Below are 22,889 nucleotides of genomic sequence, written 5' to 3' on the forward strand. Positions count from 1 at the left end.
TCCAACCGAAATGGTCACGAACCCATGAGAGGAGCTGCAGGCCATGTCGTGCTGTTAGCAAAGGCATTTACTCCAAATTTCGCCGACTGTCCTTACGGTTACGTTCGTCGTACGTCGCACATTTATTTATGCGGTTATTTCACGCGGTATTGCTTGTCTATTAGCAATGACAATTCTACGCAAACGCTGTTGCTCCTGGTCGTTAAGTGAAGGCCGGCGGCCACTGCGTTGCCCATAGTGAGGGGTAATGTCTGAAATTTGGTATTCTCGGCACATTCTTGACACTGTGGATCTCGAAATACTGAATTTCCTAACGATTTCCGGAATGAAATGTCGCATGCGTGTAGCTCCAACTACCACTCCGCGTTCAGCGTACGTTAATTTCTGTCATGCGGTCATAATCAAGCCGGACATATTTTCGCATGCGTCACCTGAATACAAATGACAGCTCCGGCAATGTACCGACCTATTATATCTTGTTTACGAGATGCTATTGACATCTGTATTTGTGCATATAGCTATCCCATGATTTTTGTCACCCCAGTGTGGATAACACTGCTTCGTTCAGACACACCAACGTGAAATACACAACTACTTAGCCCTCCTAGCACCATAATTTTTTGTATCGCTGAGTACCACTGGGTCAAACAGACAAACACTCTGTGTAACAGTCATAATTCTATTTTCATAAATGTTAAAGAAGCCCCCTGGCAGATTAAAATAAATTCATAAATGTCACATTGAAGAACAAAGGGAAATTTAGATTTGGGCCATATTGACTCCAGGAATACTCAGTGCAAAGATCGCGAATAAATTTTAATGTGTTGTAAATACAAAATGGGCAAAACATCATTATCTGCCACTGACTCAGAAAGATAAAGCCACATATTTTTAAAATAGTAGTTCTGAAAGCTAGAGAGATACATCTTTCCAATTTCTTCTCCGGGTGTTACTGACCCTAGTGGTCCTAGGAAGATTAAACAGCTGCCTTGGCGAAGCACTTCACCGTTGTGAAAGGTATAAACTTTCTTACTTAAATCTTAATTATAAATGCATTTCTACGTCATATTTTTTAAATCTACAAAATACTTGTATTACTGATTTTTTTTTTCATCTAGATTCATGGCAGAACTGATTTTACTGAACTAAGCTTAGTATTCGAGGACAGAGACAAACTGACATCATGACTACCATCACCATAAGGAACAGTTTCGAGCTGCTTGCTTCTCTGTTGCGTCTGAGTTTCTCTTCATCCTCCCACCACCGTTCTGTCACCACTCTGTTCCAGCTCTCTCCTTTTATACAGGGTGAACATTAATAAAATCGCCGAGCTTGTGGCCGAGCGGTTCTAGGCACTGCAGACTGGAACCGCGTGACCGCTACGGTCGCAGGTTCGAATCCTGCCTCGGGCATGGATGTGTGTGATGTCCTTAGGTTAGTTAGGTTTAAGTAGTTCTAAGTTCTAGGGGACTGATGACCTCAGATGTTGAGTCCCATAGTGCTCAGAGCCATTTGAACCATTAATAAAACCGACAAACCTCAGGGATGGGTTCAGGAATGGAAATGGAGGAAGAAAGATCCAATGAACATGTGTTCGGAAATGGACGGTGTTCGTGCAACGACAATAAATCGTCCCGGAACACAGTACAGAGCTGCATCACATTCACGTCACAACAGATTTTCAAAATGACCTCCATGGGATGCAATGAACGCGGTTGTCATACAGGATGCAAATATTCGTACTTTGGCTTATACCACGTTGGCGTGCCACTTTTCTGGAGACTGTACTATGGCTCGTCTCAATATCCTGTAAAACCTAGTCCCCAGATCTGGTGTACGCACAGTCCGCCACCTCCCTGCATGTTCGTCAATCTGAAAGAACCCATGATCACATAAATGCCCAAAAAAGAGCTTGAAATGTTTTGTGATGTGGTTGGTGTCTGTGACGGTACTCGATTTGGTATAGCTGTGCTTCCTCTCGACCATTTCCATCTGCTTGGCCATACACAACCGCCATCTCGGCTTGTTCCCGACCTGAACACCGATCCATTCTGCTGCTTACAGTACGCTGCGCCAATCACACAGCCTGCAATACACACGGCACATTGTCAAAGGAACTTTCATTCGTCAGCGCAATCTACCTTGGCAACGATGCATTTCCAGACACATGTTCGTAGGACCTTTTTTCTTCCATTTCCAGTCAGGAATCCGTCCATGCAGTTTGTCTGCTCTATTAATGTTCCCCCTGTATGTGCTTGAGACTGCGTCAATCGTTTGGCAGTCTGCAGCTCGTGATCAAGTGACTAGAGTTGCTGCCTCTGGATCACAGGTCCCGGGTTCGATTCCCGGCCTCGTTGGGGATTTTCTCTGCCCGAGGACTGGGTGTCTGTGTTGCACTCATCATCATCGTCGTCACCATTCCCGATAGTGGCTAGGCTGGATTGTGAACAAATTGGACTGTGTAAAGATTGGGACTTTGGACGGACGCTGATGAGCGCGCAGTTGTGCGCCCCACAAATCAAACGTCACCATCATCATCATCAGTCGTTTGGGGCGATCGTAAGTTTACATTATACTTGAAGAATCAAGTTTTCCAAGATCGCTAGTAATATCCTTTATTACTATTACCGGTTTCGACAGATGTACGCTGACATCATCGAATCTGAAAGTTACAAAAACAAACATTCAATGGGGTGTTTTCGTACCTTACAGATCCGATGACGGCATCGTAGATCTGGCGAAACGGTAATAGTAATAAAAAGAATTACTAGCGATCTTGACGAAATTAATTCTCCAAGAATAATGTAACTCTCTCCTTTTCTCCGAATACTTTCCTCCACCCCTTTCAGCCACCTACCACTAGATTCTCATCATGGTCTTTCGCCTTCGAGCCTCAGTTTATGCTTCTTTCTTGGTATGCAACCACCTGTCGTTGTCTTTACATGTCTGTATCAGTGAATCGTTGCTGATTCGCTCCGTTGCTGTAAAGGCACTTCCTATATAATATCACTGATATCTTCCTTAATTATTATGTAAGTACTTGTTTCTCCCACACTGTTTCTGTGAAATTTCATTTTGTAGGCCTGCATATTGCTTAAATTATTTTTCTTTTCGTCTCGGTTTCAGAGGCATTAGTCAGGATAAGAACATAGTAAGATCGATATGTTATTCACTTCGTTTTCTGTAGACATCTTTATTATACATCAAACTTCTGAGGCTTCTCCCATTGACTCTTTTCTCCATTTATTTTCTCTGTGCTTTTAAGATATTTAATGCTGCCAACTTCTTTAGCTGTTCCCCTTGTCAGCTTAAGTCCTGAGGTAGCCATTTCGCTCAGCCTGATTATGAAAATGAACGCAGTCTTCCTCTTATTAAATTTCGTATTACATAATCAGAGAAGACGAATAATTCATCTCTATCCCCTCCGACTCCTTTTACCGCCCTGGTCATTCTGTCATCCATGACAACCACACAAAGTAAGGATGAAAGTGCTTTTCCGTGTCTTATACCCCTTCACTAATTCATTTCCACCTTCAACACAGCTTTCACTTGTGTGGTTCATTCCTTTCACTCTTTCCGCTGCATAATTTACCACGTTGCATACGCCTTCTCAAGATCAACAAAGGCGATCAACAAACCTTGCCAATACTCTTTACGTTTCTTCTGTAGAATTAAGGTCTGACGTTACCCTTCCCAATCTGAAATCGTATTAATTTATTTTCTCCTCATCTTTCCCCTTATTCTTTTTCCTAGAACTTCCGCACATACACTTAAATGAAACTGTTACATCATGAACAGCCTGATCGAACGTTACCAAACTGATACTCCAGTATTCCCATGCCTACACGATATCCTCATTAACATTAAATCTTATGCGAGCTTATTTTCAGTACAGAAAAAAGCAGTTCCTGCTGATGTGGTTGGTGAGAATACATGACGACTACAGAATATATCGAAAGTTACTGGAATTTTTCAGCTGGAGATCGCAACATGACGTTCCCAGCGGACACACGCGCAGCTTAGCGGAATCTTTGGGACCTTGGGAAGCTCTCATCACTGGCACGAGAGAAATGCGGGCATCCTGCACACATACCGTACAGACAGTTGGCTACTGTGGAGTAACTGCTGAACGAGTGGTGACGAGATGGTCAGGACAACGGCGTGGCAAGTAAAGCACCGTCCTTGACTGTCCTGTTGTATCCTCTAATTTATCACTCATAGAGTAAGTCGTGGATATACAGTCTAAGACAAGAAAGCGACGCACCACGAAGGAATTATCCGAATGAGATGATCATGTACAAACAAATGATTACAATATCAGATGGACTGTATGATTTATTCAAGAGAAAGAGTTTCACCAATTGACCAAGTCAATAACGCTTTGGTCCACATCTGGCCCTCACGCAACAGTTATTGTGCTTAGCATTGATTTATGGGGTTGTTCGACTTCCTCTTAAGGACAGCATGCCAAATTCTGTCCAACTGGCGCATCAGATCGTCTAACCCCTCCCTGAATTGGTTGGAGGGCTCAGCCCATAATGCTCTACACGTTCTCAATTTCGGAGATACCCGGCGACCTTGCTGGGCAAGGTACGCTTTGACAAGTGAGTAGGCAAGCAGTAGAAATCCTGGCCTTGCTGAAATGTAAGTTTGCCATGAAGGAAGGAAAAAAAAAAAACGATCCCTAGACTCTCTTCGACGTACCACTGTGCTGCAACGGTGCCGGGGATGCCAACCAGAGGGGTCCTGCTGTGGCACCCTAGAGCATCACACCTGGATGTCGGAGTGTATAGAGGGCGGGAATAAGGTTGGTATCCCATCCCTGTCCGGGGCGTCTGCAGACACATCTTTGCTGGTCTCTGGAAATTAGTTCAAAGCAGGACTCATCACTGAAGACAATTATACTCCACTCAATGAGATTCCAGGCAGTTGGTTTATTAGAATACGAACTTTAACGTCCGTCTGTTCCACTTTATATGGTGTAGCCACATAATTGTTGTATTTCCCAGAAATGATTTCTACTGCTTCCTTATAGCGATTTTCCAATATTTCTCTCTCTGCCACATTGCCATTTCTGTTAAGAGATATGGTAGCTTTGTCTTGACAACATATATCGCGGAGAAAGACTTCGAAAATTTGCCAATAGATGATTGTTAAATCTACAGCAGAACTTCTTCTTTAACATTATAGACAGCCCATTATCCAGCTGTTGTTGACAGCGCACTTGATCACAGACTTTTAACCAAGATAATGCTGCCACAAAACGGTTCTGTAATAGGCGTAAGGACTTCCAATTCTTATCGCAATGAAGTAAGACATTTTCGGTGAAACTTATTTTACCAGAGCCACTAAACAGATTATCATGGTTCTTCAATAATAAGCACACGCAAAACATTCATTATCTGGTGTTATCTTCCTTCCTAACAGCTAAGGGACATTTAAAACTTTGGAGAGAAACATACTGACACTCCCCACTACCGTAGAATACTGGTCAGTTGCGGTAATCAAGCATCCTTATTTACTGTAATGATCCAGAATGTTGGGCTCTATCGGTCACGTAATCATGATATCACTTTTAGTCATACCTCTTAAATTTACAAGACTGTTGTATGCTGTCGCCTACTTCCGAGCACTTAAAAGTCTTTACGTAATATGTGCCAAGGGAATATTTATGGAAAATAAATAATTTTTAGAAACTGATAATTATTTTTTATCGTTTACTGTAATGAATATACAGTCCTCATTCCCATTTAAGTAGATGGGTTTCTTCGGGGTAGAGCGTAACAGTATGAATAAAAACAGATGTAGGTTGTTTATTGTGACATGTTTGTATGGCTATAAATCTCTGGCAACGAACGAAAAAAAATGAACATCTGATCTTTTTACCAAAGTCTTAATTGTCCGTACCATTCTGCAACAAACTCATCTTAGTTTTTCTGAAAACAGAGTCCTCCATACATTATAGCAACCCTCCATGGTAGGGTAACTTCCGACAGTACAGTTGGTTGGCATTACATTACGTTTTCTTCCTTTGGTTGTTCTATACAGTTCGCTGGATTGCGACATGTCACATTAAAAGGAGATTGACGCTGATACTTTAATAAATATACACCACTAAATTTTCTTCATACGTAGGTGTTTTGTTGTGTAGAGTAACACTATGCCCATTTATGTTGTTTATTTGTAATATCCAAGTTTGGTTATGGATCTATGATCACATGGGAATACGAAAACTGTCTGTATTATTTATAAAAATACATAAGATTTAGACTATAAAACAGAGCGGTAACGCTAGTGTTGTAACTTATTCGTTCATTAGTCGCAGAAAAAGAACATGGATTACATATTGGCAATACTATGATAGTGGGTGACAGAACGCGTAAGACAGCAAGCATACTGTATGCAGCCCCTTCTAAGTGTTCCAATAATAAAATGCTTTACTACTGTGACATACAGCAACTCACATAAGTTTACATGAAACTTCGAATGTGGGACACATGGAAGATATAGATGTTTTGGATACGGGGCATAGATGCCACTGTGTAAGAGGCATACAGTCACAGATCCTACTATGGAGTTAGCAAAGAATAGTGTTTAATCCGTTCGTTTGCCAAATGTGGGTTCCTACAAATAATCTTAGTTCACAGGTCATAATAAAAAGAACTATAAACCGCTACTTTTCCTTCTACAATTTTGTTCCACACGTCTTAAGAAAAGAAATCACTCAACTAAATAGACTTAAGTTAGTCATTATTAAAGAAATTATACCTGTAAGTGCAGCTGAAGTAAAATATCGGAGAACTGGCTAGAACGATTTCAAATGAAGGAGAAGTGAGATATTTGGTAAAACAAATGCCGTGAAAGATGATTATAAGGTGCTACTGTTGCATTCTATAAATAATGTTATTCAACATGCTCGAGGCTACAGCGGTATGTATTGCTTTGTAAATATCTAATTCTATTACTTAATAATTAAATAACGGATGACACAGAGAGGTATACGATGTGGTCTCATCGAGTTTGGCCATTCTTCATTACATTGTTAACCCAGTTTGGGAAAGTCAATTGCGCTTGTGTTGCAATTTATAGGTGATCTAGCGACAGCGAAAATGATTGGTTTCTGGGTGCATGAGCAATCATTGTCCACAACCAAGTAGCGTTTGATAGGGGAGGCAATGGCTCATCTTAGGTACCGTCAGGGGCTAAGAAATGTTGCAATGTTTCAGCAAATAAGCGCGGGTCTCGTACAGTATTCTATGTAACTGAATACCTCAAGATTTATTCAGGGGAGCTGGCTGGGATATCACAGAGGTAGAACGAGTCAGTAGGACGTTAAGTCGATATAACAAAGAAAATACATACAGATACATAATTAATGCCCAGTAGTAGATGTCTGAATACTTTGGATGACATAGTGTATGTACGACGACGATCACACGAGCAGCTGATAGGGAAGTGTGTTTGCATATGCACATTGTAAAATAGGGTGAAAACAACTACCGTGAAGGAAAAAGGACGGGAAACTGCAGATATGCGAGCAATGCTTGTTAATTAATCTCCTCTGAAGCAAGGACACAGATTAATGATTGCAGTACATTATACCACACATCATATTGTGCCATGTACGTGCTACACATCTGATTTTCAGAATAATCTTCATAAGGATAATACCATCATCTCGTAAAAGCTTTTATGTACAACGTTACCTATTAAATTTGTAAGCAGTAGAGGGAGCACAGGTTTGGATGGACAGACTTATCAGTCATATCCTTTGCTGAGGAATTAGTGCGGCTCTTAATAGTTTATTTTTCTCATTGTGGTATCAGTCTACATATCCACTGCTATTTGCGGGTGAGACGGCTTTCTATCTAATGGAATGTCAGTTTTGCATCACGTTAGGCTTCACCAATAATATTACAAAACACATAAAATATGTGCGATAACAACTATAATGAGGAGAAGAGAAATCAGTTTGGGAATACCAAATTATTTGTGTGCCAAAACAACACTGAAGTCGATCAGTGTGTAGTAGACATATGGCCACAAATCTTATGCACATGTCAGCTAGATGCTCTAACCTACAATTCGATAAATGGTGATACCTGCCCCAACTTTGGACTAAGATGTAAGTAATGGACTTGCTTGTAAAACAAGTTTTTCTACCTCCATCCACGATTTTCTTTTCTAAGTACAGACTACATCACAAAGGCATATGCATTACACATCAAATTACATAGTGCCTGCATCAACTAAATGATGTAGGGATATGCTGTCTAATAAGATTGCGCTACACGATGGATATGACAGTACACATCTATACATCAGTAAAGTGCGCTCACTGCAGAGTTTATCATCGTTCGCAATGCTTGCACACTGTCAGAATGAGTTTTGTAATCTTCTTAAATTACCTCTCTTGATTGTGGTAGCATCTAGTGGGGGGAAGTTGATCGAAGCTCCCTATACACAGCTGGTCATGTATGGGGGAGAAAGTCGCCTACAGAAGATGGAGCTTGGTGATAAACCAGAAATTCCCAAGCTGGGGGACAGGAAGGTATGCCACGGTGTCATGTGTCTACAGAAATGGCTGTAGCCCCCACTTCTAATGGCTGGCGGCCTGCCACCAGTTACAATACTGCTAACAATGATGGCTGCAGTGTGGGAGTTGCACGCACCGCACACTGTGATTCTAATTAATTAAGACACTGTCGTTGCTCCATATCTAGTGCACAAAAAACCTGCAGTAAGTGTCAAACATAGAATTATGGGATATAAGCATAACATAGTGATGCCTTGTGTGTGGTGATTAGTGTATTTGATCACGGCAATATTGTGAACTTGATATGTTATGTGGGGTTTCTATGTATGTCGGCAGTATCGTATTCGAATCCCTCATTTTTACAGTGTGTTTCTATCCACTATGATGATAATTCTATAGTATTTCTTTCAGTAATCAAACTATCATGCATTTTTAATTTCCTGCAGTTTTCCAATTTTCTGCTTTATACATTATTTAGCGGTGTCTAGTGTGTGATCTACAGAGATTTTTAAAAATATTGCTGATATATAAGTCCCATATGGATGTTCCTTAAAGTGGTTAAGCTTTTTAGGTTTAGGATATCTGATAGTAATGTCAAGTGTATAATGTAGCACATGAATGGAGACAGGAAATGTGAATCCTCAAACCCAGTCACAATGGCATTTCCAGTGCGCATAAATGTAAAGCGACAAGCCTACTGAACACATATGTATAAAAGGTTGAGATATATGTCAAGTGTCTATACAGGACATGAGTGCAGATAGAAAATGCCGTTCATCAAATACAAAAGATCCTGACTCATCACGGACAGTGGTGACAGTACAACAACGTTTTGTTAAATCCAGCAGATTTTTCAAATTTCTTACCATTTTAAAAATAACCCATTTGTATTTTCCCTCCACTTTTTAGCTTTCCCACTGAAAACAACTATTTTGCAGGGAAAAGTCCTTGGCAGCTATCTTTGGATACCAAATTACCGATGGTGTGTGGCTGGAAGTGACTTCCACTAATTTGACAACCATTCACGTTCCACCAGCTTTTCTGGCCGATAAGAACGTCCATTTTTGTATTTCCTGCATTTTAAGCTCACCCAACTGGCCTAAAGCAGTTGGGTCAGGGACAGAGTGGGCAAAAGTGGGAAGGAGAGGAGAGAGACCATGACCTTGTGAGAGGTCAGGTAACTATGCAGACACAACACATTCCCATTTTACCTCCATTCAAACTCAGTCATGTGCTAATAATGCTGTCTCCTATTAGTATGTACAGAGCACATGCATGTCTTTCACAGAGATGATTTGACATCTGGTGCTGTCATGCCTCTTCTATACCCTACCAGGCTGGTAACAAAAGAAAACACCAATAACTCTAACACACTTTGCTGGTCATTTACCTATCACAGAGAACTGCAAAATTAATCTTTTACATATCCACATATGGTGTCTACATGTAAAAAGATACATTGACATCGGGCCACGTCCTCGGGACGTTTCCCTTTTTTTATTGGACTATGTAAATAAAACGTCATGGTACGATGACACATACCTTATATTAGGTAGACACGTCTAGTGAAAAACCGTAGAACGATGAAGAATACAGTTAGGTCATTATGTTGACCTTCCTACAATATCGAGGAGAGGTGGTCTTCCAAAAGATCGATGCGAAACAACACACTTCTCGTGTTATCCAACATGAATTCCAAGATGTTCGTGGTTTGTCAGTTCTCCTGACCATCACGACTAACAGCCTTAACCCAAACTGAAACTATTTGCGATATGATGAGGCACTCTACAAGACCAGAAACATCTCCTGACAAGATGAAACTATACTAATAGCTTATTAGCAAAGGTGGACATCTGTTGTTTGTCGGAAATTGAGATAAATGTCATTTTTAATTACGGAGTGGGGAGCTGATATATTTCCATGCTGTCTTAGGCATCATTAACTTAAATACCACAGAAATAGTTCAGTGAAATCCCCAATATCAATGTAATTATATAAACCACTTAAAATTTTCTTTGAAAATACAGATGTCCATCTTTGAAAATGTGTAGACGTCTAATTTCTTGCGAAAATGCATGAGGTGTCCGTTTCTGATGCACAGCGATTCACTTCACAGTGATGTGAATCATTTATAAGAGTATTAACTGCGAAATTGTAGAAATGTGAACCCAAAGTAAAGGAAATTAAGTTTTTAACTCTGTTATATTAATGAAAAAACTAAAAGCTACAATAATCTGAGAGTTACATACAAAATAAGATGTAAAATTTAATGATGTTTAATATGTTTTGCTCATTTACAGGATTTTGAGTAATAATGAGCCTTTTTTGTATTTTAAAGGTCTTATATAATGATTTAAAGGTCTTACATTATGAGAAAATTGCCGGAGAAATTTTAAATTTTAATTTGGAATTGAAAATCTAAATGCAAATAGGTGTGAATGTGATTTCAAATAGTCATTAAAATAAGACCATTGCCAAACTCACTGCTGCGTTTTACATTGACATCGATTATCAGGCAAATCTGAGTCATGAGTTAGTCTCTGTAGTACATTTTTCTGCCACTCAAGAGTAGTATGATTCGTCAGTTTTTCTCCAAGATGTTTAACTAGCAACCAGTCTACATCTCAAAATTTTTATGCCTGGAATGGTACAGCAATGGGAATGTTCTGAGAGTTTATCTCGCGCAGTTTGCTGTTGACTTTAGAAACTGGTCTCTGTGCTGCCGTATCTCTGTTGTAAGTAAGTTACCCTCTGGCCACCACTTTGTCCGACTTTCTTTCCCTAAAAATTATACACTTGCATGCTGATAGTTTGAAGTGGAGCTGACATGATGACTTCGTATGCCACTTGACTTTGTCTTTACAATCTTGATATACCCAATCTCTTCCAATTAGTTACAGCGTTCCATACTTTTCAATAACTTTGTGACACTCAACCGAAAAAGCGGCCAGTAATTGGGAAGACTATTTCAATATTCTTATGTTTGTTGTTGCATAGCTAGCCATGAACCTGTTCAACGTTGTTAACATACTGATACTATCTTTTTGCCTTGCACATCCATATACTAAAGGATCAACAGCTTTCAACTCATGTATACTATGAGAGCCACCTCGTTCGAGGGTTTTTTGCCTTCGTCTTCCGTTTGCTGATAATTAGCAGCATTGACTATCACTTGACAAATCTCGAAGAACTGAAAGGTTTCAAGTATCTGGAGTAGTAGACAATTTGCTGTGTTACCTTAGGGAGAACCAGGTTCTTTTGACAGCTGAAGCTCAAGAAAAAACCGCCTGTCGGCTTCATACGCAAGTCATATAGTAGGCAAATTAAAGAATTGAAGAAAATATACAAAAACTGAAGCAGAACCATGTGAAAACAGCAGTAAACATCTATTTCGTTTCATTAACCTACAAATTGTGAGATTGTATTGACAGGAATGAGTCTGGAAACACGTTTATTTTGTTGGTTCAGGTGTTGGATTTAAATTTTAATTTTTCTTGTGTTTGGTGGGTATTTTTAAACAATGACTCTCTCATCCCTACCCCTACCCTTGTTTAGCGAGCAGCCCAACCAGCGACCTCAGATTTTATCACCAGAACAATAGAGGCAATCACTAACGATTAAGAATTTACCCATCTCCCAGTCAGTAATATGGCCTATGTTACTACTTTTCGTGGACCTGTATCTCGGACGTTATTAGCATAATCCTACTTCAAACTCTTTATCAGATTTCTCTCTGTATACTCTTACATTATATCTGACATCAAAAACCTTTCCAACAATTGTTACGTGCAATACATGCAAAAATGGAGCTGCATAGATTACAACCTATCCTTGCTTTGCTCTTTCCATGTTTCTTTTCCTCTCTTCCAGGTGCCGAATTCTCTTCCTGGCTTTTTCTTCTGTGACTCGTGAAACATTTTGTTCCATTTCACTCACTTAACTGTCAATTATTAGCAGCATTACAGTAAAAACGCTTCGAAACCAGAAATACCTGTTAACACGCTTACTATGTTGCACGGACAGACACTATGTGTAATTTTGGAGGTCATGTGATCATATACGGTCTTACTATTGGTTCACATTGGTTTATTCAGAAAATGTCCGATACTGACACCAAGCCGTCGTATAGGTGTCTACTTTCGGTGTGAACCGTGAACTTCAACGTGTTATTTATCCTACGTAAGCCCATTTCTAAAACAAATGGGCTTCATCAACGAAAAGAGCGGATATTTTCTTATCGAAAACCACTGATAACTAAATTTCAGCCGGGAGATCAGATGTCTGGGTTTCATATTAGGCTATTTAAATAAGAAAATAGCATGGAACACATCACGGAAAGGAGAACAACAACTCTTTGGCCGTCTCTTCACATGACTGCAGCAGACTCTCGTATTTAAATGAAACTATAGAAGACAAGAAAACTGTTGAGGCTATATTAATTCCATCATTGCAACTAAAAGAAAATAAGTCTTTCTGTCATCAATACACATTTCTTTTAACTGAAATACAACATGCCACACAAATTAACAATTTAATGACGCCTTGTCAAGCATTATCAGTCGGTTGCTACTATCAGTTCAAGATTCGTCTTCATTTGTTGAAAACTGTCGAAACGATCGGATGTAATATCACTGCAAATGTAATAATCATAGGCCAAAATACACAAATGTAAAGACAGCAAGCACTTCGAAAGCAGCGAACTTTACCATATAAGTTACTCAAAATTCTTGGCTGAAAAAATAAATTAGGTCATTGTATTCCAAAAAGCAAATCCTAAAAATACTACTAGAGATCCATCTTGACATTGCAAAAATTTTAAAAATCCTGTTATTTCTGGTTCTCTCATGGAAAAAGTTGAGTGCTGTACCTTCACAACAATAGACAGGACTAAGGCACAAAAAAGAAAATTACAGATCCCAAATCGTACACAGGACGAAACAGAGGAATTAATCACCAAGAACAACATGACGAAGATAAAATCATGCCCAGCAAACAGATTTCAAACACATTTTAAAACCACACTAAAAATAGAGCAATTATTTTCAGACCAAGAGAAACAGAGTCTTTTACAAAAAGACCCTCATGACCCAACGTGAGATACCAACCAAAAATCCATAAGACAATTATTCCTGTCCACTGGATAGTAAATTTCAAAGCAGCTTCCATATATCTACTAGCAAAACAAATGAAATTACAGCTAACCGAGTATTATAAACTTGAAAATGACACGACAATAAGAAATATTACTCAGCTAATAGCACACACAAGAGACATGAAGATCAAATACATTGCTACACTGCTCTCCATTGATCTAGTAAGTACATACAATTGTATCCCTCTTAATGAAACCATTAAAGTAACTGAAGACCAGCTACATCATGAACACACAGATGAAACAACAAAACTGTTATAATTAATAGCAACACAGAACTATTTTGAGTTCAGTCAGGAACACTGCATTCAAGAGAAAGGTTTACTCATGGCCTCACATACTTCAGGAACACTAGCCAACATCTTCAGGAATCATATAGAATAACTAATATTTAAAAATGTAATAACAAAGAAAAGCTACAACCTCATCTACTGATAAAGGTACACTGATGACATAATATGCATGGTAAATGAACCTCAAAATAAAATACAGCAATTACACAAAGACATAAAGACTAAATAGAAGAACAAAATTTTCAACTGAGGTAGAACAAGGAAACACACTTAACTATCTATGCATAACGATAAGAAAAGACACCCGTAAGTGCACCTTCCACGTGTACAGAAAACACGCCACGTAAGGGCAACATCAACCCACCTGCAGAAACGCAAACGAGATATAATCGGATATATGTTAAACATACTCAGTAAGATTCCTCTAAACACTTAGGACTGTCAAAAAGAGCTAGCTATTATAAAACAGATAGCCTTAAAATTAATATTAAGAAACTCCAGTAGATAAACTTAACAGAAAAACAAAGGTAAAAATGATGAAACAAACAAACCAAATCACATCTACGCATGCAAGCAGCATAATCACAAAAAAATTGCGAGCAATGGCCTACCATAAGAAATTCACATACAAAATAGGTGGAATATTCAAAAGCAGGGCATAATTATTGCCTGTAAAATATATAACTCAGTACAAAAGGAAATCCCTAAACTGAGACAGAACCTTACAGATACCAACATCGTGATATCCACCAGCAGCTCAACTGTAGGGACAGTGAAAAAATCTATATTAAGGTGAGTGATACAAGACACAAGACATAATGAGCACATCAACGCAAGGGAATACGGTACAAAACATTCAAAATTTACAGAGCACTATATAGAAGATTACCACAGAGAAATAAATATACAAAAAGATATGAACGTCATAAAAATCGCTGAAGACAGACATCTCCTCCCTTTCCAAGAAAACTTCCCTATACATAAAGCATGAACACACAAGAAACAGTTACTCAGTGATCAAATAAATATAATAAACCGGACACAGTATAAAGTAATTGGAAAATCACATAGAATAATAATATTTCCCCTTTTCCATCGTTCATTCTCACTCACTATACTCCTTCCCCTTCCATTTCATTTCACCTCCTGCTCCTCACCCTTTTCCTCCAACTCACTCTCCATCCGACTACTTCACACTTTGTGTTCGATCATCTTTGCCTCTTGCTCTCACCCCCATTCCCAGTTGCTTAACAGTTACATTTTTGACCCCCTCACTACTCCTTCAGTTCTCCCACTCATTAAATAAAAACATTGCAACATAATGAAATGGAATAGCAATGTTTGCAACACCACACAAAGTACACGATATATACTCGTATTTAGCCAGAAGGATACCAATATGCATTGGTAGAACTACACTGTGTTGTGTGTAACACCAAAAAATGCATATTTCTGCAAAGCAGTGTGGGAGCAGGTCAGCAATCAACAGTGCCACACAAAGAAATGACCGAAAAACGTGAATGCAGACGGTGTTTACTGATGTGAACGAAGAACCAGGCATGAAATACCGCAAGTAAAAATCTACGTCTTGGAACTAACTGTTTTTCGATTTAGAAAGCAAGCCACATTGTAAATACCCTCTATTACAGACCAATAACGATGTTTTATTTCAGTAAAACGAAACCCATTTGGTGGCAAAAACACGCATTTTCTTGTATAGTTGCAAATACGAAAGCAAAATACACTCATCAGTTGTAGAATAACTACGGACAGTATGGCTACACGAATGATCAACAAAACTTGTTGCCTATGAGAAACTACAAGCAGACATATGATCTCGGGATAATGAGTTTATAACATTTATAGCTTTGATACTGCGCGAATAAAACTTCACTGATGTTGGGCCATTGCACCAGGGTGTTCATTTCCACTGTGCAACTGCAGAGTACAAACTACGTGACCGGCTGGCTCTGTGGGTGCGTGTTAGATCGTAGATTCGAAGTTCTGGGTTTCGATTATCAGTCAATCCAGGGATTTAGTATCACTTACTGCTTCTTCCGTCTATCATAATGATGTGTGTATCTGAAAAAACGCCAAGCTAACCCCGCGCTTCGGAGTCCACGTTAAACCGTAGGTGCTCCAGTATTTTATTGGGTAAGTTATTTCTAAGACTTGAGAAACGCCAGGGCATATCGCATCTAATTGGACCATATCTAGTAAGGCCCTACCGTGTTCAAACAATAACGGTACATTCGCTAGTAGAAAGACTGCCCGGGAATGGTTCTTTATGAAATTATTTGAGTCACTCACAGTTGATGTTGACCATAATTGAGCGTTAGTACCCGTGAAAAGTAATTTATGTTCTCGAAAAAATCACTAATTAGTAACGCACCATTTTTATTTTATTTCCTTATTTATCTTTGGCTTTGGGCAGCATAACGCACCATTTGGCCTTCATGTTATACTGTTACTGAAACAGCACAGCGACTAACGTGGCAGCAAGCGCTCGTGACCTTTAACAAAGGAAAGGTTGTGGCTCATAAATGCTGTAATGGTGTGTCGTAAAACATTGTGTGTTTCTCATCAGCTTCATTTTTCTCATTTTAATATTTCTGCGTAGACATTTGCACGTCGTCCAAAGAGCACGACGCAACAGTGGTCTGTGTAAAGCATGCATTGCATCTGAACGATATCTTCTTACACTACACGATTCCCATGTTAATATTACGTCTGTTTGAAGATGCTATCTGTGCTGTCGTAAGGCCATCGCGACATTCGATTAACAGACCTCGTTACATGTATGTTGACAGTAAGATACTAAATGATGATAATGTTCTTTCAGCATAGCACTATCATGTTTTAGCGTTGTCTTAATAGTTTGTGATTTTCCACTTATTATAAAGAAAGAGAATAATTATGAATAAATAGCTATTCCACAATATAAAAGAGTGAATTCAGACCCTTTCATAGGTGTTTCATTCAATAGTGCAGAGGAAACCCTAGAAATCGGGTCATTTCACTCAATATAGGATTATTAAATTAGCTCCATTAAATGAAAGTTTCTTTCTCAGCACGCTTGCCTTCTTAATGAGGCGTTAGCCAGAAAAATTTATGTAAATTTAACATCCCATGTAACACACTAGCAACCAACAGGTTTTATGGAAAATACCAGCCTGGTAGCAATAAAGGGTGAATTTTTACAGATGAGGAATGCTAGGGGACATCTTTCTCTATGTCACTGCAAATCGGCCAAAATTCCCACAGCTTCTTAGTACCGTATTGATACTATAATTTCTTCATAAACGGAATAAACGTAGTTGAAAACGTGTGCAGAGCAGAAGGTAAAAGCTGACCACCTGGAAAGAAAAGTGTAGGTAAGAAGCATAATGCATACAGTTACTGACCTTAACACAGGAACATCCGGAATGGATGCGATGGCGAATGGTTCAAATGGCTCTAAGTACTATGGGACTCAACATATGAGGTTATCAGTCACCTAGACCTAGAACTACTTAAACCTAACTAACCTGAGGACATCACACACATCCATGCCCGAGACGGGATTCGAACCTGCGACCGTAGCAGCAGCGCGGTTCCAAACTGAAGCGCCTAGAACCGCTCGGCCACAGCGGCCGGCCGATACAATGGCGGTAATGAGTAACTGTCAAAAGTTTGCACCCACTGCAAAAGTCCTGTTATTAGCAGATTATAGCATTTGTGTATAACACGTTGCAAATGCACTCCCGTAAGATGAAGCGAATAGATCCACCATCAAACACGGAGTGCTTTCTATAACGTTAACCCTTCGCTCCACCATATCCACTCCAGAAATGTGCTGGAGAACGTTGAATATGCAATTCTGCAGCGATGGTAACGCTACGGCCTTAATGTCTCTTGCAGACTGTAATGAGATGTTCCATAAATTGAATGTAGTTGCCTACAGATAGCCAGATGTGGACCAGATCAATCGACTGGAGAATATGAAGACGTATCCTACAAGCTACGTCTGTACATATACCCCGCAAACTAGCATACAGTGTGTGCCGAAGTTTCTTCGGGTTTCTCTGCTGTGTGTGCCTTCCCTACAAATTGATGTTCTTTCTTCGATGCAGCTACAAGGGTCTCACATTAGAGTTGTACAAACTAAGCTAACAATTAAAATATAACTAACAAGGTCAGATGTTTTATTCCGCAGTACACATTATAGGTACCATACATAATGAATATTATTCTTGTACATCGCTTCAGCCTATGTGATAAGCTAAATATAGCTGAAAACGTACGGAAACGTCGATTACTCCTAGGCAATACATTACAGTTGTACCTAAACAAGTACGAGCCGTTACTGTTACTGTTTAAAAATCTTTTACCTGGAAAAATAGAGAGCAACGCTGGCAAAAGAAACAAATTTCCAGCCTAGAGCCCCTTGCAGCTGTATTCGGAACCCAGCTATGATGATATTTTTCTTCGCCAGACATCTTATTGATGGTTCTCCTCTTGATTCCATGTAATATAAGACTGACCTTGCTGTTAACTGCCCGATTCATAGGAAGACGGACAAAGTCAGTTACGAAAATTAGCGCGACGTCGCTTTACTCAACGTTGTGTACAAACTGTTAGACAAAGTCATTGCTATGAACCTCGCTCCACTTACAAAAGAGTTACTTGGAGACTACCAGTGTGGTTTCCGGCAGGGAAGGTCAATGACTGACTGCATCTTCACTGCAAGACAGGTAATGGAAAAATGCTACGGATGTACATCAGCTATTTGTATATTTCAAATAGTCTTATGAAAGCGTTAAAAGAAAATAAGCTGTATAAGACCATATGGAGATGGAATTTCCATATAATCTAATGAGAATATTATATATGACCCTCACAAGCACCAAACACCAAATTAAAGTGGAATGAAGACTTACTACGAAATAGAACAGGGGGATGTGTTATCCACACAACTTTTCAACATGGTGTTTGAGAGAGCGATGACATCGGTGGAGATCAATAACCTAGGTGGCAATCTGTTTAGCTATATGAACGGAAACCTAGTTTATGCTGATGAAGTTTTTATGCTCTATGGTAGATTAAAACAGCTAGAAGAAGGATTTGGCAGACCAGACAAGGAGACAGAAGCGGGAAGCGTGCAAGGGATAAGTGCCTGCAGTCGCGATATTCATCTGTGTCCTCGGTGGCTCAGATGGATAAAGTTGGCCTTTGGCTGTGCTGCGGTGAGGACGCGCTGTTTGTGTTCCTGCCGCGGAGCGAGCGCTTGTGTTGTTTACATCGTACTCGGCCGTTTCGCGCGTGCCGTACTCAGCATATAGATCACCATGGCGCACCACTACAGAAAATCGACGCTCAAATTTACGTTCAGCAACGAGTTTGTACGGCCCAAAGCACTCGAAGTCGAACGATTTCTACGAGAAGAAGTTAAAATCCCGGCGACCGACATTCTCGGCATTCACTTGTCCATTGTGAGTAGTATCGTCTATGTCAAGATCATCAACGACGCAACATGTGAACGGATCCTTCGGGACACGAAACAGGGCCTCCGTTTCTGCCATGCTGATGACAGTGTGGGGACTGTACACGTCGATTATTCTGGCATGGAACTTCGCACGATCAGAATTTTCGAACTTCCTTTCGAATTACAGGCGGAGGACGTCGTGACGGCGCTGCGCCCCTACGGCACGGTCCATGATCATATTGCGGAAAAATGGACGCAATTCCAGACATATCCTGTGCTGAATGGAGTCCGCCAGGTCCGAATAGAACTTAAAAGACATGTACCTTCATATCTGACTATCGGTGGCTGCCGTGCCATCGTCATCTACGATGGGCAAACAAAGACCTGCTCTGGTTGTGGGAAGGAGGGACACCTTAGATCAGAATGTCTCCAACGTCGAATCACCGCCAGCTGACGCAGACCCGCCATCGCAGCCGACGCTGCTTCCCGTGACTTATGCAGCAGCCCTCACGACAGCTACCATTTCACCACGACAGCCGACATCCACTGTTGGGTCGCGGCTCCATCCTCCAATACAGGGCGATGACGACACACCCGTTCCACAAGCTACGGATTCAATTCCGATGCCGCCGTCCCCGTCGACGGATAACAACATACATGACGATAGCATGGCCGTAGACTCGCTTATTGTGCCTACAGCTGCCTTTGTGCCGGAACGTCGGGAATCTTTGCCGTCGTCTGACACAGAAGGACACACCAGGAAGCAACGCTCCCCGAAGTGACGGAAGCGGAGGCGTAGAGCAACTTCCGAACGGGATGCGACGCAGCCTCCAGAGGACGAAGACTCCACCTTCAATGACGACGCTACCACAGAGGCAGCCGCCATTTGCTGCAGTTTGGCACCACCGAACGGAACTGAGGACAAACCGCATATACCTACAGTGGCAACATCGGATGCCGATATGCAGGACAGATGCTGCCCACCACCTTCTGGAGTGCAAACACCCATGCCGAGTCCTGAGGATGCTAGGGAAGCCGATCTTGCTTTGAGTTCCCAGACGTGGGCGGATGACCACGACGACGACGGAACCATGCAAGTTACGCCAACAGGGCCCTCGCCATTGGCGCCGGCTCTCTAGAAAGGACGGCAGGTGAGGTTTGTGGGGATGCGGAGGTGTCAATAGAGTCAGAAGCGCCATAGGCAATTCCAGTCTTAATGGATAACTTAACACCTGCGGTTCGGCAACAAGCTTATCGTATCGCCACGCTTAACCTCAACACGATACGAACGGCAGTGAAGATCCAGTTGCTGCGTGAGATGCTTCGTTCTTCGGATGTTGACATTGCCCTGTTGCAAGAAGTGTATGTAGCGGCCCTCCCCGTTTTCTACGGTTATGTGACACATATGTCACCGGCGGACCGGAATGGCAGCGGTACGGCAATACTAGTGCGCGACGGAATTGCCATCGAAGAAGTGACTTACCTTCCGTCAGGAAGGGGGCTGGCGATCACAGCACTGGGCACGCGCATCATTAACATTTACGCTCCATCAGGAACTGACCAACGCCGCGAACGATCGCTGTTCTACTCGGAGGATATCGCCCCCCTCTTTATCAGCCGCTACGATCAATATATCTTCGGCGGCGACTTTAACTGTGTGCTCCACCCCGAAGACCAAGTCCCACACTTCTCGACTTGTCAAGAACTTCGGCTCCTGGTTCGTGATCTGCTTCTCACTGACAAGTGGGAAACAGTGCACGGTGACCGTCCCGGGCCGACATACCTTATTAGTCACTCAGCCAATCGCCTAGACCGCATTTATGTCTCACGAGCTCTAGCGCCGGGAGTATTGGACGCCGAACGTTGGCCGCTTGCCTTCTCCGATCATAGCGCTTTCATATGCACACTCACTCTACAACAGCAGCGGATATGGCGCAGCCGAGGACCCTGGAAGCTGAATGTGGCACATCTTCAAGCCCCGGAATGCCGTCGGATTATCGCCAACACATGGCTGGATTGCGAACGTCGTCTTCCCCGATATCCTTCGACTCTAGCGTGGTGGGTGGACTGTGCAAAACCAGCGTTTCAGCGTGTGCTAACTCAATTCGGTAAAGATATCGCAGCTTGGCATCGTCACACATTGGACTTTTATTACACGATGCTTCGCGAACTCGACAGCCAACCACCATCTCCAAACCGACAAATGGAAAGCCGCCGAATTAAAGGTCAAATATTGCCTCTTACGAGGAAACGTTTGGAGGGGGTCGTCGTGCGATCGCGACGTCAAGACCGAGCGGAAGGAGAAAACCCGTCTATGCATCACATCGTGCTCGACAGCCGCCGACGTCGACAGCCTCTGATCACGGACCTCGTATTGCCAGGTGGTAGGGTCGTACTGACTCAGGCCGCGGTTACAGAAGCCTTTGCAGATCACTATCGCCGGTTTTACGACGAGGTGAATACAGAGGAAGAGGAAGCGGACGATCACGACATTCTGCAGCACGTGTCGCTCACCCTCGACAATGCAGCAGCGGCGACGCTGTTAGGTGGAATTACACGGGACGACATCGAGGACGCGCTTAACAAGGGAGCACTCAACAAATCTCCCTGGCCAGACGGACTGCCGCTCGATTTTTATCGGACTTTCCGCGATCTAATGATGCCCCGATGGATCAGCATGTACCAAGAACTGATGACCCCCGGTTCCCACGTGCCACCTGCATTCGCGGAAGGTCTCCTTATACCGATACACAAGCCTTCCAGAGGTCGGACGGTCGAGGACTACAGGCCCATTACAATGCTCAACTCGGACTATAAAATCTTCGCCCGACTACTCGCCAGCCGCATAAAGAAGGTTCTGCCCCTGCTCCTCTCAATGGAGCAAACGACACTGGGCGGAGTGACCAACATGCAAACGGCAACCAATGAATGCAGGGATTTAATAGCCATCGCCACATGCTGTCGCCTTCGAGCTGCTCTGATCTCCATTGATGTCGACCACGCCTTTGACAGAGTTCACCACAAGTTCCTTCTATCCGTTATGGCCCGCATGGGCTTCCCGCCTGACTTTCTCGACATCTTTCAGCGCCTTTTCCGTGGAGCTGCATCCCGTGTACTGGTGAATGGACGGATTGCGGGTCCCTTTCCGATCCGACGGTCAGTTCGCCAAGGGTGCCCACTCTCCATGATCCTTTACGCGATCGCACTCGAACCACTTGTCGGAGGGTTGAAAAACAGGCTCTCGGGAATGTCATTGAGGGATCACACCTTTCACTGCAGGATATATGCTGATGATCTTCTATTACTTGTTCGATCTGGTGACGAGGTACGATCGGTTATACAATGGATCAATCGCTATGGATTGGCAGCGGGCAGCCTCATGAATGTGGCCAAGTCGGCAGCGATGCCGATTGGGAGAGGTCTACAGGAGGACGCTTTAGCCCC

The sequence above is a fragment of the Schistocerca serialis genome, chromosome 3 (assembly GCF_023864345.2).
Source record: "Schistocerca serialis cubense isolate TAMUIC-IGC-003099 chromosome 3, iqSchSeri2.2, whole genome shotgun sequence".
NCBI lineage: Eukaryota > Metazoa > Arthropoda > Insecta > Orthoptera > Acrididae > Schistocerca > Schistocerca serialis.